The sequence below is a fragment of the Leopardus geoffroyi genome, chromosome B1, assembly GCF_018350155.1.
Source record: "Leopardus geoffroyi isolate Oge1 chromosome B1, O.geoffroyi_Oge1_pat1.0, whole genome shotgun sequence".
In the NCBI taxonomy this organism is placed as follows: domain Eukaryota; kingdom Metazoa; phylum Chordata; class Mammalia; order Carnivora; family Felidae; genus Leopardus; species Leopardus geoffroyi.
In genome coordinates, this window is record NC_059327.1 from 17479099 (window position 1) to 17493100 (window position 14002).

General features: G+C 38.0%; 1 long non-coding RNA gene across 1 annotated transcript in view; it reads right to left on the bottom strand.

Annotated features, from left to right (window-relative positions):
* Positions 1 to 13682: 13682 nt before the first annotated feature.
* The window catches only part of LOC123585757, a 70398-nt gene continuing 70078 nt past the window's right edge, over positions 13683 to 14002 (bottom strand). The window contains exon 3 of the long non-coding RNA XR_006706405.1: positions 13683 to 13741. This is a non-coding gene — a long non-coding RNA (uncharacterized LOC123585757). The remainder of the gene's footprint in view (positions 13742 to 14002) is intronic.

The following is a 14002-nucleotide window of genomic DNA, read 5'->3' on the forward strand; positions in this document are numbered from 1 at the left end:
CCTTAAAACAGGAACCTTGTAACAGGAACAGCATATTTCATGTGCTATACAAGACTAGGTAATAATTTTTTCAATTAGAAGATTTTATTAAATCTACTTCTCTTTTCCTTATACCCCTATAATTTTCTGCAACTATTACTTTTTCTGTCATACCTATCTCCTTGATATATTTGATAGGCTTTCTGTTTATGTAGCCTATTAGAAGAGCAAATCTTTTCTGCTCTGTCTTTTCCTCAATATGACCAAAGGGAACATGAAATCATGGGGATTTATGGAGGGAGATTTGTAAGTCTTTTCTTATTTAGTTGTACTGTGAGATATAAGTTAACTTTTGGACCCTCTCTTCAAGAACAAGTTATTTGTTATCAAATAAGTTCATGTTAGTGGATCAGACACGGATGAAGTGTTTCTATTATAACCTTGTTAGGTGTGTTAGAGTGCTCTGAGTTCTAGAATAATGGTTTGCTCTCTTGCACACACTTGACTTCCATTTCCGACTACCCTCTCTGAACCACCCTTGGACTGCTGGAGAGTAAATGTCTTTTCACATAAACCTGAACAATCTGAGGACAGCTAAACTACTCACTGCAGCCATTTTAATAGACACAGCAGATTAGCGCATGACTGCCTCAGCTATTGTAACCATTATTGATTGAAAACACAGTCTACAAGAACCAATTAATAATGTCATGGCTGCTTTGTAGCCTGTTGAACTCACGTGGCCTTACCCACTGGTAATTGTGGCACTCTAGTGTTCAAGGAATAATCAAAACTTACAAGAAAAATAAAACTATAATGAAAACCATTTTAGAATATGAATGTGGCATATGTGAATTGAATCACTCATTATCCAAATTTCTTAGTTGACTTGTTCAGTATTTAGATAATGATCCCAGTTAGATATGGAAATGGTGAGACCAACTGATATTACCTCAAATGTACTGAAGAACATTCACATATGTGGAATAAAGTATTACCCAAAATAATTAACATTCAGCCGCAATTACAGAATGAACATATTGCCTTCTCTATCTCAGCACTGCTGTGTTTTATTTTTTATGGGACTTACTTATTTAGTAACTAATCTAGGATATTTGGTAATTTACAGTGAGGCTCCTCATCATTAGTGTGAATTAACAAAATGGCTCTGTTGTCCTTGGTAATTAGGTTGAGTAGGAAATGAGGAAAAGACGACACATTTTGAGGGTTGCTCAATACTACCTTTATCTTTCTTTAATGTCTGTGAGCTAAATATGGAATTTTAATTTCCTCCCTAATTATCGAGGAGTTTTTTTGCTAAATGGGCATATCCCCCCAGGCACACTTGCTTATTTTCACAATCTGTATTTTCACCTCACTCTGCTGAAGTGTGTTATTTATGAACTTGCACGGTAGTTCCCAAACATTTCTACAGGAAAGAAGGAAAAACTAACCAGTGTTAAACAGCACTGAAGAAGGTGTTAAGCCTTCTTCAATGATATCATCTCCTGGGGTCTTCCCATTATCGCTTTGAAATGGTGTGGGGCCTGTTGACATGAGTACTTTCCTGGCATTCCAGGTGGGTAAGCTGGTATTCACACTTAGGTCTAATTCTGAAGCCCACAATCATTGTGACAAAACAGCACATTCTGGTGCACATCCTGAATTGGCTTAAATTTGATCATCTCTTAAGCATTCCTTCTCAGTTACCCTTGTCATGTGAGGCTGCATAGCCTTCATACCTTTAGCTGGTCAGGGAATATGAGATATTCAAGTTCATATACCTCTATCTCCCCTAGACTTGGCAGATTCCATGGAAACTATTTCTGTACGCACCAAAAATTCTTCTGATATTAGTATCAATGGACACTTTCTGCCCAAGTAGAGTATGTGAAATATTTGAGTTAAAACTGGGCCTACATTGGAATATATATCTACACTCCAATCAAACAAGCTAGATAAAGACTTGTCATTTTGGTCAAATCCTACATTGCCAACATAATAATAATGAAGCGACACTTTATCGATTGTGACATATATTTTAGGCTTTTATCCACCTACTGCTAATAGGTAATAATTATCCAAGTTTTTCAAATGAGAAAAATGTGGTTAAGAAGTTCACCCCAGGGGCACCTGGGTGGCTCAGTCGGTTAAGCGTCCGACTTCAGCTCAGGTCACGATCTCGCGGTCCGTGAGTTTGAGCCCCACGTCGGGCTCTGGGCAGATGGCTCAGAGCCTGGAGCCTGCTTCCGATTCTGTGTCTCCCTCTCTCTCTGCCCCTCCCCCGTTCATGCTCTGTCTCTCTCTGTCTCAAAAATAAATAAGACGTTAAAAAATAAATTAAAAAAAAAAAAAGAAGTTCACCCCAGGTCTCATAGCTAGTAAGTGGCGGTGTGAAACTAATATTTTCAACTTGCCCTTCATTGGCTGACAATTTCTATTTTCCCGGTATTAGTTATATGTAATATTCTCTCCTAATACTTCCCTTTGGTATTGCATTTATTGTGCTAAGATTTTTTTGTCTGCTCTACCAAGAATTATAATGGTGATTGCAGAAATTGTTTTGAAATCAGTGGTAATTCTTTATATGAAGAGAATTTTGAAAATCCAAATCTTTCATCTTATTAAGAAATTAAGACAAAAATATATATCAGTCTTCCTGTTGACAGAAAGGTAATAAAACAGACCCTTATGCTTTATAGTCTACTTTCCCCATACAGTTCTTGCTTCATACCTTGAGAGGGTCATCCCTGGATTCCCAGATGAGTATTATTCAGAAATTCAGGTAGTGAGGACGAGTAGATTGTGGCCACTCACAGGGGTAACCAGCTCTGAGAAGAATGATATAAACTTAGATTAAAACAAATGAAAATGCCATTTGCGCTCAGTTATTATTAACCTCACTATGACCAATGATCACACGTAGGGATCTAGCTATAGCTTTGGAAGGGAGACTGATTAAGGACAAGTATTAATGATAACAAGACTGTAAAGAGCCTAAGCTTACCCCAAATTGCCATTTACTGTTCAAAAGTCTTAAAAAGAGAAAATTATCAGAGGATTTATTTAATATGGTTAAAAATAACTTGTAGGTTCAGAAGATCACTCTTATTCTGTGGTCTTCCAAAGCTTCAATTGCACAATGTCAATTTATACATATATTTATACATTTTATTCCTCCATGTGTAATAAGTGCATTAAACATCTATAAAAACAAAGTAAAATTTATCAAATAAAATATATTCTTCCTATGCTCCTAATGTATTGTCTTGTGATCTCTCTTCCCTTGGATTTTTATATTCCAATATGGAGCCTAACTCAAATTTTTGCCTTCACGTATTAGCTCACAGAGCTTACATACAAAAGCTATAAATTGGTGTTTTTAGTTCTAATCTTACCATGTTAGGTAAACTGTGGATTTTCTCTAGGAAAGTAACAAACAGGAGATAAGCCTTATTTTACAAATTCCCCAAACCGTGATAGGAACTTGATTGGAGCAAAAGTGTTCCTATTAACACTGTGCATCACCATACAACTTCTGCTGAATGTATTACACCCTCAAAGAGATGATCCAGTCAGAAGTTGGAGAAAAGAAAAGTATCTGAGTGGTATGTCTGCCTATTCGTATTTTCCACTTCTAAATCATATCCTCTTATCTTCTACTGCAAACAAGAAAGGTGGGTTGGGGAGGTCGAGGAGTAAGTGTAAGAAGCAAGGGAACTACAAAGATAGGGAGGAAAAGAACAGACAAAGAAGAGAGGAGAGAGGAATGAAAACAGGCAAGGACATTTGTGAGGACATGATTTACTCTCCAGTAGGGCAAAGTGAAAGTCAATTAGGCCACCAAAGACCCAGAAGCCCCTTTAGCGACCCTCTGTTGATGGCTTCTTTCCCAGCTAAGTGGGGAAACTGGTTGCATAAATTGCTCAAAGTGCTATTGAAATCTATCTCCTGGAGGATTCTGGAATATGTCTCTATTTGAAGAGCCTCCTGACTGTGACAATGACAAACACCCATTGTAGGACATTGAGAGATGGTGTTAAACTGTGGAAATACAGGGCTTTGTGATTCACATACTGCAGAATATATGCCTATTGATTTTTCTTTTCTTCTAAGAAAATGTCCCTTTGATACATTATGGCTGCAAGATTGGAAAGTGTAGTTTTTGTTTTGTTTTGTTTTAAATTGATTTCATTTGATTTTCCAAAAAAATAAATGATATAGAGATTCCATTCAGGTGGACAGTTGTCACACCAAGTATGACACTCCTATAAGTTACCTGGGCCTTAAGACTATTGGCATCTCAGGCACATGAGTGATATGTACATTTCAAGGAGGATTTACTATTTTCTCCACTCCTCCTCCAAGTTTCAAAGGGACAAAAATTACCAAGAGCCAGGAAATAATACTAATACACCTCACTGGATTTGTAAGATTAATATTTTCATATTCATTAAAAGAGAGAAAAGCTCATAAAAATAATCCACATTATCATCATGATCACATAGTTATGCTGTGAGGCAAATTCATCTATTGGCTACCTACATCTCTATTTGTATCTAATCTGTTATTCTTAGTCCTTTCTTTAGCAATTGAAAAGAAACTGACAAAAGTTAAGTTTTTTGTTCTTTAGATGCAGTTTCTTTTAACAGCACAAATATGTTTGATAAATGCTACTTTTATATATGTGATTTATGGCATATGAAAATGATCTCTTGCTGTTTTCAAATGTCTGTTCTCTTCATGCTAATTGAAATCTAAATGGGAAAATAAAACAAAAAAATCTAGAATAGTTATCTTAGGACAAGTGTTTACAGCCCTTTAAACCGTTATCTACATGATGAATTGCACAGGAAGGAGCCACAGCCATTGAATGCAAAGTAAGAGGTTTCTGCAACGGTTACATTTTATAATTCCCCCTTGATACTTAATTCCTGGTGTGAAGAAAAAAAAAAAAAAAACTTTTGGCTCTTTATTAGCTAACTTGAATATATTTTGTGGTCTATATGAAGTAAATTCTTCCAGGAGTTTATAATCCAGAAAGTATACTTGGTACTTTGAAACCTCTTCGGAGTCATGTATTGTTATTTCATCCAGGATTACACTTTTTGAAAGGAGCGTGTTACCAAGTTAACTGTTCTGTGGGTGCCAGAGAGAATGAAAGCTAACTCAGGGAACTGACAAGAAACTTGGAATAAGCAGCCTTTTTTTAAAAATCCCAGGTCTTCTTAAATAAATTTTATAACAACCTTGGAAAAGTAATTTAACATCCTTTTCCCAATTCATGAAATAGAGGAGGATTGCACTTCATATACAGGAAAAAAAAATTGTGACACTCAAAAATGTTGATAATATAAATTGGGATGAAAATAAAAACTGTGTCATGTCTTACACCTTTTAAAAAGTTAGAAGTTGTTGAAAATTATGTAAGAAATTAATTTTTAGCCTTTTCCTCTGTTTATATTACATTGGGGATTTGTGGTTACAAAAGAATCATAAACTTTGAAAACTGGAAAAACCTCAGAAATAATCTGTTTTACAAATGAAGAACTTAAGATCAAAGTAAGTAAAATGGCATGCCCGAATCCTGCTGAAGATATCCTTCTTAGCACTCAGGTAAGACTGAAAATCATAATCACGCACCACTGTGCCTTCTCGGAGCAAACCCCACTTCAGCCTTATGATGTGAAGTTTGACATGGAAGACGCTTCCACATTCTTATGTGACAATGACTTCCTGGCAGTAGTTGGTCGGTCTGGGGATATTGTTGATGATGATGATGATGATGATGATGATGATGAAGAAGAAGGAGGAGGAGGAGGAGGAGGAGGAGGAGAAAAAGAAAGAAAGAAAGAAAGAAAGAAAGAAAGAAAGAAAGAAAGAAAGAAAGAAAGAAAGAAAGAAAGAAGATGGAGGAGGGGGAGGGGGAAGGGAGTAGGAAAAGGAGAGGGGAAGGAGGGGGAAGGGAGGAGGAAAAGGGAGAGGAGGATGGGGAGGGGGAGGAAAAGAGGGAGAAAGAGAAGGAGAAGAAGGAAAAGGAGAAGGAGAAGGAGAAGAAAGAGAAGAAAGTGATGAAAACAGCCATCACTTACTTGTTCAGGGGTCACCACAAGCCCTTAGTTAAAGGGTTTACTTTGAAGCCCTTAGGATGCATAAATTTGTTTAATTCTCACAGTGCTCTGGGATTGCTACTATATTATTTATATTTTCCAAATGGAGAGACTGAAATAGGTTCAATACTTTATCAAAGATCAGACATCTGGGAATGGGCAGAGCTATAATTCAGGGTGGTTCCAAAGCCTGTGTACAATATATGAAGCCCCAAGTTAAGGCAGTCAGGACAAACTCCTTAGAAGATGAAGCAGTATTATGAAAAAAAGATACATACTATTGTATTCTGAAGTGCTTAGCACTTTATTATTTTTATTCTTGCTTTCTTTTATTTAACCAGTATTGATGACCACCTCCTCTGTGCAAGGCTCTAGGTTCTATGGGGGCTTACAAGCAGTGAAAAAACAAAACAAACATGGGCCCCATCCTAACAGAACCTACATTATCATGGAGAGAAGCAGAAAATATACAAACAAACAAATAAGTACGCAATAGTTGTAAGTACTCTGAAGGAAAGTATCACATGCGGTGCCAGAGATCTCTCTCTGTTGGGAGGGGACATAGAGGTTGAAGTTTGAATGGTGAGAAGAGACAGCCACACCAGGATCTAGGATGGGAGAGTTCTTGGCCCCAGAAACCAGGTATGGCAGAGGCACAGTGGCAGAAAGGCACTTGTTGTAGTTGAGGCACAGAAGGCAGCTATGGAACTGTGGATTCATAAGCTGGCTGGGAGGGAGAGTTGGAGGAGGGGGGTGAGTATGGAGAGACAGCTGGGCCAACAAATTTGGGTTTTGTTTGAAGTCACTGGAGGGAGCCACATGATTTGATCTATGCGTATCTATTCTCAGAGATAGGCTCATATTTTCTGTGAGAACTACACAGTAGATATTTCAGGTTTAGTGGACTCTCTCACGTGGGCACCACTGTCACTGCTCAGTTCTGCAGCTGTGGTGTGACAGTAGCCATGGGTGACACATAAATGAATGAATATGGCTGTGTTCCAGTAAAACTTCATGTACAGAATAGTTTGCTGACCTCTCTTCTACAAGATCACCTGCGCTGCTATGGAGATAGGACGAAGATCTGACAATTATAAAGAGTGAGAATCCCCTGTGTAGTTCAGACAGGCATACTCTCAGAGCAGGGTCATGTTCAAAGAAAAGCCAATCCCACTCCAAAACACACCTGTAAAGCAGTTGTAAATCTTTGAAGAGGTGCCTCAAAAAGAATGTCAAGGAAGATTTCCTTTCTTTCCTCATAATAGACAAGCCCTCCTAAAATCCTTATTTATCATTGTTTTCCCCAATCTCACATGTAGTGCTGTCACCTAGACTTTTCTTCCTCTCTCCAAACTCACCAAATCCAGCCCACATCGACTCTAATCTTCTCCTCCTTAGTTCTTCAGAACCTGCTATTTCCTTTTATGCCGACAGTTTTCGGTTTTCGTTGACTCCACCACTTTGTAAATCATCCATAATCCTCACTGTGTCTACCTTTTCTCCTTTCATGTTTTAATTTACATTGACTATAAATCTAATTAATCCCTTGAAAACAGCCTTGACTCCTTGTTACTCCTTGGCAACGTTGTTTTTACCAGCAAAATCCCAGACTTGGTTTAAACCCAACTATCTTACACTGACTTCCTGAGCTCTGTCTAGATCCATGACCATGATGCCACCCGACAGTCCACCTGCCCCTAATCCCAGCAACTTCCCTTGTACAGCCTCCTTGTTCACTCTTTGAAAGAGCAGTTTTATGACTTTTCCTTTCTCTGCTACCTCTAATATCCCCTCATTAAGATTTCAGTGAATGACATTTTCACATATTAGTTGGAAAACAGAAGTTCTCGGAAGGCAACTTTTTTGCCCACCATCAAATCCATCGAAACATTTCTATCTTTATCCACATGTCCCACCTTCCCTTCTCTCCTGTGATAGTGGATGAAGGAGATAGTGGATGAAGGACTCCAGCTCCCATCAAAGGCAGGTCCTTCACCAGTGTCCTCAATCTCATCTTTTTCCACTTTGAGGATTTTATCCTGCAAATAATTCTCCTTGTCTTTGTTTTGTTTTGTGTTTTGCATTTCAGTGTTACATTCTCTTCTGGATTATTACCATCCACTTGCTTTAGTATTTCCTGGCTTAAGAAAACCCTTCTCTGGGCATACAGACCTGTATCTCCCTACAACTACTGTCCTAGTTCCCCTCGTCTCCATCCACACTGTCTTCACAACCCACTCCATTTGGGCTTCCATTGCCACCAATCTGCCGAAACTACTCTTGTTCAGGTCACCAGTGACCTTCATGATATGCAAGCCAATGGTCAATTCTCTAACACTGCTGAATTTTCTCTCTCAGAAATATGTGACATCATTCATCACTCCTTTCTTTAAAAAGTTCTCAAAAACATCACAATTTCATGGCTTTCTTTTTCTTACTTCACTGATACCTATGTATTTCAGTGTCTACATTGTCTTTTCCTTCTGTGCTCAGCACCTTAATATGCGGATCTCAGAGTTCGGTGCTATGCCCTGTACATATCAGGATCCAAACCTCTCCCCTAGGATATCTCATCTAATATTAAGGTTTTAATACCGTCTATATGTTCATGACTTTCACATCTATATTTTCAGCCCAACGTCTCCAGAATCATGTGATCACCTATTTGACATCACCACCTCCTTCTCTAACAGGGAACCCAAATTTAGCAGAGCCCAAAGAAAACTCTTGTTGGTTTTATCACCTAATTTATTTCTGCTCTTACCTTTCCATCCACCCAGTTGCTCAAGACTAAAACCTAGAAACTAATGTTGACACTTCAATTAGCTTCAGTTTCCATATCTAACCCCATGCTGAGTTTTGTCAACTTTATCTCCAAAACATACCTGGTATTGATCCATTTTTCTTTTAACCTCTACTGTGATCTTCATATTCCATGTCACTTTCATCACAGCATGGGATGCAAAAATTTGCCATAAGTAATCATTAAAAAAACAAAAGCATGATTTCTTAGCAACCTGAAGCAGATCACATTTTGTTCCTATTCAACATCTTACAGGGGCTTCAATTGCCTTTAGATTCAAATGAATAAAGTTGAAATCCTTCATCATAACCTACACGCACCCTATTCTCTCTCCACCTTCACCTCAATTTTTCTGCCTCTCATCCACTATATTCCAGCTAATAGGTACTGACTGTTTCACATCATTGTTTTATCTCCTTTTTGCCAAGGCCTCTTCAGATCACCCAATCTAATAGAATTCATTCCCAGGTAATTTTTAACATCATTATTCTGTATTACTTTTCTAGGAACTTCTGATCATGTCTGAAATGATTTTGTTTGCACAAGTACACAAGAGTGGGGCCTCATATGTTTAGTTTCACCAGGACCTAGAACTATCTCACACAACGTAGGAACTCAATAAATATCTGTATAATACATGAGCCCTATTTCTTCTCCTTAATTCTCCAACAATACATCTTTCATCTTTATCTTTAACCTGTAAAATAAAGGCCCAAGAATTGGTCAGGAATAAATAGACTTCTTGTCTGTAGGCAGAAACTAAGGGTAGTCCATGATTATATTAACATTTTATTCCAATAATTAATAAAAATCCACACCCATTGAGTTTACTTATGTCTTTTATTTCTCTTTATATCATCTAATTTACCTTATGTATTAAAATGGAAAGTGGGTTTTTTTTTTTCCAATTATCCCCTCCTTGAGAGAGCATCCCTTCCTTATTCTGCAGTAATTCTGCTGGAACCCTGTGATCAGGTGGAATTGATCTTGCTTTCCTGGACCAAAGGCTGGACCCTTTGGACCCATGACCTGGACAAAGTCCTCCTCCCTGGAAACCACAATTAACTCAGGCTGGTCACATGATCAAAGCATGACTAATTGTTTCTAGGAATTTAAGAGTAGGAAAGTTGCTATATTTTTCTCTGACAGTTCTGGAATTTTATGGGATGTTATAGCTCATAGTACCAAAAAAAAAAAAAAAAAAAAAATGAGCTAGCCACTTTGTAACCATGTTCATAAGACTGGGAATGAAGCTAACCTAGGGAAAATAATCATGAATGGTGTAAAGAAACAGAGGAAGAGCTATTGTTTGAGCACATGGATGCCATTTGAGTAAGTTAGCACTTACCATCTTTAGCACTTTTCAATAACTCATGATCGTAAATTCCTCTTTTGCACCTAACACTAATTTGAATTGCATTTCTAAAACCCTCATCCTATGAAGTCTTAACTAATTCAACTTTTCTTCTCATTTTACAGTTGGAGAAAATGAAGCTCAGAAAGGTTAAGAAACTTGTCAGAAAGAAAATTTTTTTTAATGTTTGTTTATTTTGAGAGAGAGAGAGAGGGAGAGAAAATCCCAAGCAGGCTCCTTGCTATCAGCACAGAGCCTAACATGGGGCTTGAACTCATGAACTGTGAGATCATGACCTGAGCCAAAATCAAGAGTTGGATGCTTAACCAAGTGCCCCCAGAATGGAAATATTTGAGCAAGCATTTCTGAATTCAACTCCTATGCTCTTATTCATTACTATATTTCCATATATCAGCAGACTCAGGAAATCTTCATGGATTATAGCTTGAAATTTCATATTCATAAACTACCCCTTTCAAAATTTGATTCTAATGGTAAATAGAATAGGTCTAATATGGACCAGAATTTCAATCATCCTGATAATATTTAAGAGTTTTCTTCCACTTTAAATAAAATGTTTTATTAGATTTTTTTCCCTTTGGTGTATATCCAAGTTTCTGCACAGGAAAAAACATATTACATTAGCATAATGTTTTGAATTTTATATTTGTTTTTTATTCTGATTTTCTCAATAACCATTATCTAATCATGGAATGAAGCTCAATTAAATGATGGCATCTGAAGAAATTAAAAATTATGTGGAATTATGTAGATATTGAGATAAGGGTTCATAAAATTTATAAATCCATACCCACAATTGAAGTAAATGTGCAAAATTGATTACTAAGAGAGCGTAGTATCTTTTAAGACAGTAAAATATATAAAAAAATATTCTCTCCTATATTGTTTGCTTTCCAAATTACACAGAATGAATATGAAAGACTAAAGGAATACAGGTAGAAAAAATAAAAAATACTTAAATTCTCATTTCATACTATTGGTAAGTATTCCAGAATGCACAAATAAGTAAAATCAACATTAGCTAATGCAGGAATAGGAACGAACAAACTAGAACATTCTTTCACTTAGAGGGGAGGTTGACAGAACTCAAAGTTTATGCATACTGAATTGCATCACACTAATGGTCTCATCATACATCATTTTGCTTTTTGTAGATGGTTCTACTGCCCACTCAGTTCATCAAATCAGAAAACTTTGCCATCTTAAGATTCCTCTCTGATTTGGGTTCAGCTTCCCTGTTAGAACCATTTCAGCTTGGCCTTCCTGTCTTACTGATCTTTTTTTTCAGCTTTAATGAGACATAATTAACAAACAAAATTGTAAGACGTTTTAAACGACAGTGTGATGATCTGATAGACACTGTGAAAGGATAACCCCCCCCTGAGTTATTTAATGCATTCGTCACCCCACATATTTATCCCATGCCCTTTTGGTTTTGGTGAGAATATTGAAGCTCTGGTGTCTTAGTGAATTTCAACTGTACAATGCAGTGGTACCAACTGTAGTAATCAGGTGACATATTAGATCCTCAGATCTAACATGTCCATCCTAGAGCTGAAAGTTTGTGCCATTTTACCAACTTCTCCTGATTTCCCCCACCCCCTACTGATTCTTAAAGACTGGCCACTGCCCTTGTTCAGCATCTCTTGCTTGCTTGATAGTAGAGTCTCATCTTCTTATTAGGCTTTAGTAGGCTCTATTACAATCCAACCTCCATAAAGCTGCTAAGTGGTTATTTAAAAGCACAGAATTGACCATGTCACTTTAATGTTTAATACCCTTGAAATCTCTGTTATTTGAAGGATAAAGTTTAAAAATATGTTCATTAAAGAAGCATTTATTTGTTAGTCACCTTACCTGGAGATGGGATTCAATGTGGAATAAAATATGGGTCTTCCCCTAAAGGAATGTGAACATAGGTGTGTGAGTGGTGGGGGGGGGGGTGCTGTGGAGTCGCCCTACACCAGATCATTTCAATATAACATTGAAGGCATTACTACAGAGGGAACCCAGAGTGTAATGGAGCTCAGTGCAGGCAGATTTAGCATAGCCTAGATTTTCAGGAGGGTTTCCTGGAAGGAGGATGCCAGAGTTAAGGTCTAATAAATCATCCAGGCTCAGAAGGAAGGGGAGCATAAAAGGTTATCCAGGTAGATCTAGGATCAGAAGAAACCATATCAAAGGATACAGCATAGCATTTCTCAATAACTGCAAGCAATTTAGTATTATGAAAACACGAAATGTGAGGTAGGAGGTAGAGGTTCAGACGCATGGAGAAGAAAGTAGAAAGGAGGTATTATGAAGATCACATGCACGACACAATCATTCAACAACTACTGATTGTTTACTGAAAGCTGCAATCAGGCAGTTGCTGAAGACGCAGAGTAAACCTTAAGTAACTAGAGTTGATAACATTGTATTGTAGACTTGAAATGTGCTAAAAGAATAGAACTTAAATGTTCTCCTCTCAAAAAATAATTAAAAAGAGAGATAAATATAGGAAGTGATAGATAATTCCTAGAAGGAGGAAATCCTTTCACAAAGTACACGTACATCAAATCATCTCAGTGCGCACTTTAAATATCTTGTAATTGTGTCCATTATACCTTAATAAAGCTGGAAAAAATGTGAAAAAAAGGGAATAAAACCTCCTTTCAAAGAACATGCAATCTAGCAGATGGCACCAGGAAATGCTGTTGAAGTTGTTATATTTAGTAGAACTTCTACACACAGAGCAAAGAATTCCAACTCTAAATCATTGCCCTGGTGTTTCATTGTTGGGGAGTCTCCTGAGATGGCTGGGAGTCCTTGTCTGGAGTTTCCTGTTACTGCCTTTAGCTGTTGCAGAAAAGACATGTAACATTTGGGCTGTGCCTGGGTCTCCCGCAGTGGGGCTGGCCCTTTCATCTGTCTTTGCACAGTATCATACAGTTAGTGACAGAGAATGGACCTGAATTCTCCAACACTCCATGGTTCTTCAAGGGATGAGGTAAGGTTCCTGCCCCTCTATCCACTACTTTCTCTGTTCTCCGACAAGTAGATGGATTACTAACCTCATTGGCTCAGAGTTAGGGAATGCTTGATTGGCCACATTTACTTATTAAATAAGCGTGTCTCATTGGTTTCCTACTCCATAAAGCTGGATAGACAAGAAAGCCAACAGAGGGGCGCCTGGGTGGCGCAGTCGGTTAAGCGTCCGACTTCAGCCAGGTCACGATCTCGCGGTCCGTGAGTTCGAGCCCCGCGTCGGGCTCTGGGCTGATGGCTCAGAGCCTGGAGACTGTTTCCGATTCTGTGTCTCCCTCTCTCTCTGCCCCTCCCCCATTCATGCTCTGTCTCTCTCTGTCCCAAAAATAAATAAACGTTGAAAAAAAAAAAAAGCCAACAGATATCTACGTTTGTCCTCTTTTTTTCCTCACATGTGAGCAGTGCTTGCCTTAGTTTCTTGTGGCCATCTGGTGGTACGATTCATTCCTGGGGGAAGAACAGATTTTACTTGGGTCTAATTTAAGCCACCCACCTGCTCAGTTCAGTTTACTGAACATCTAGGTTTTGTGCTTTAGTGTAGTTAATAATTGAATGGCATTTTAACTTTGCTTCCATTTGTACCACTTAGGTATCCCATCAGAGAAGACATGAAGCCCTGGCAACACTCAGGTGTCCCTGGGAACTCTGGATAAAATCACATCTTAATGCATTTGGAACCACGCCCTATAGCTGTAAATGCTCCCCTGT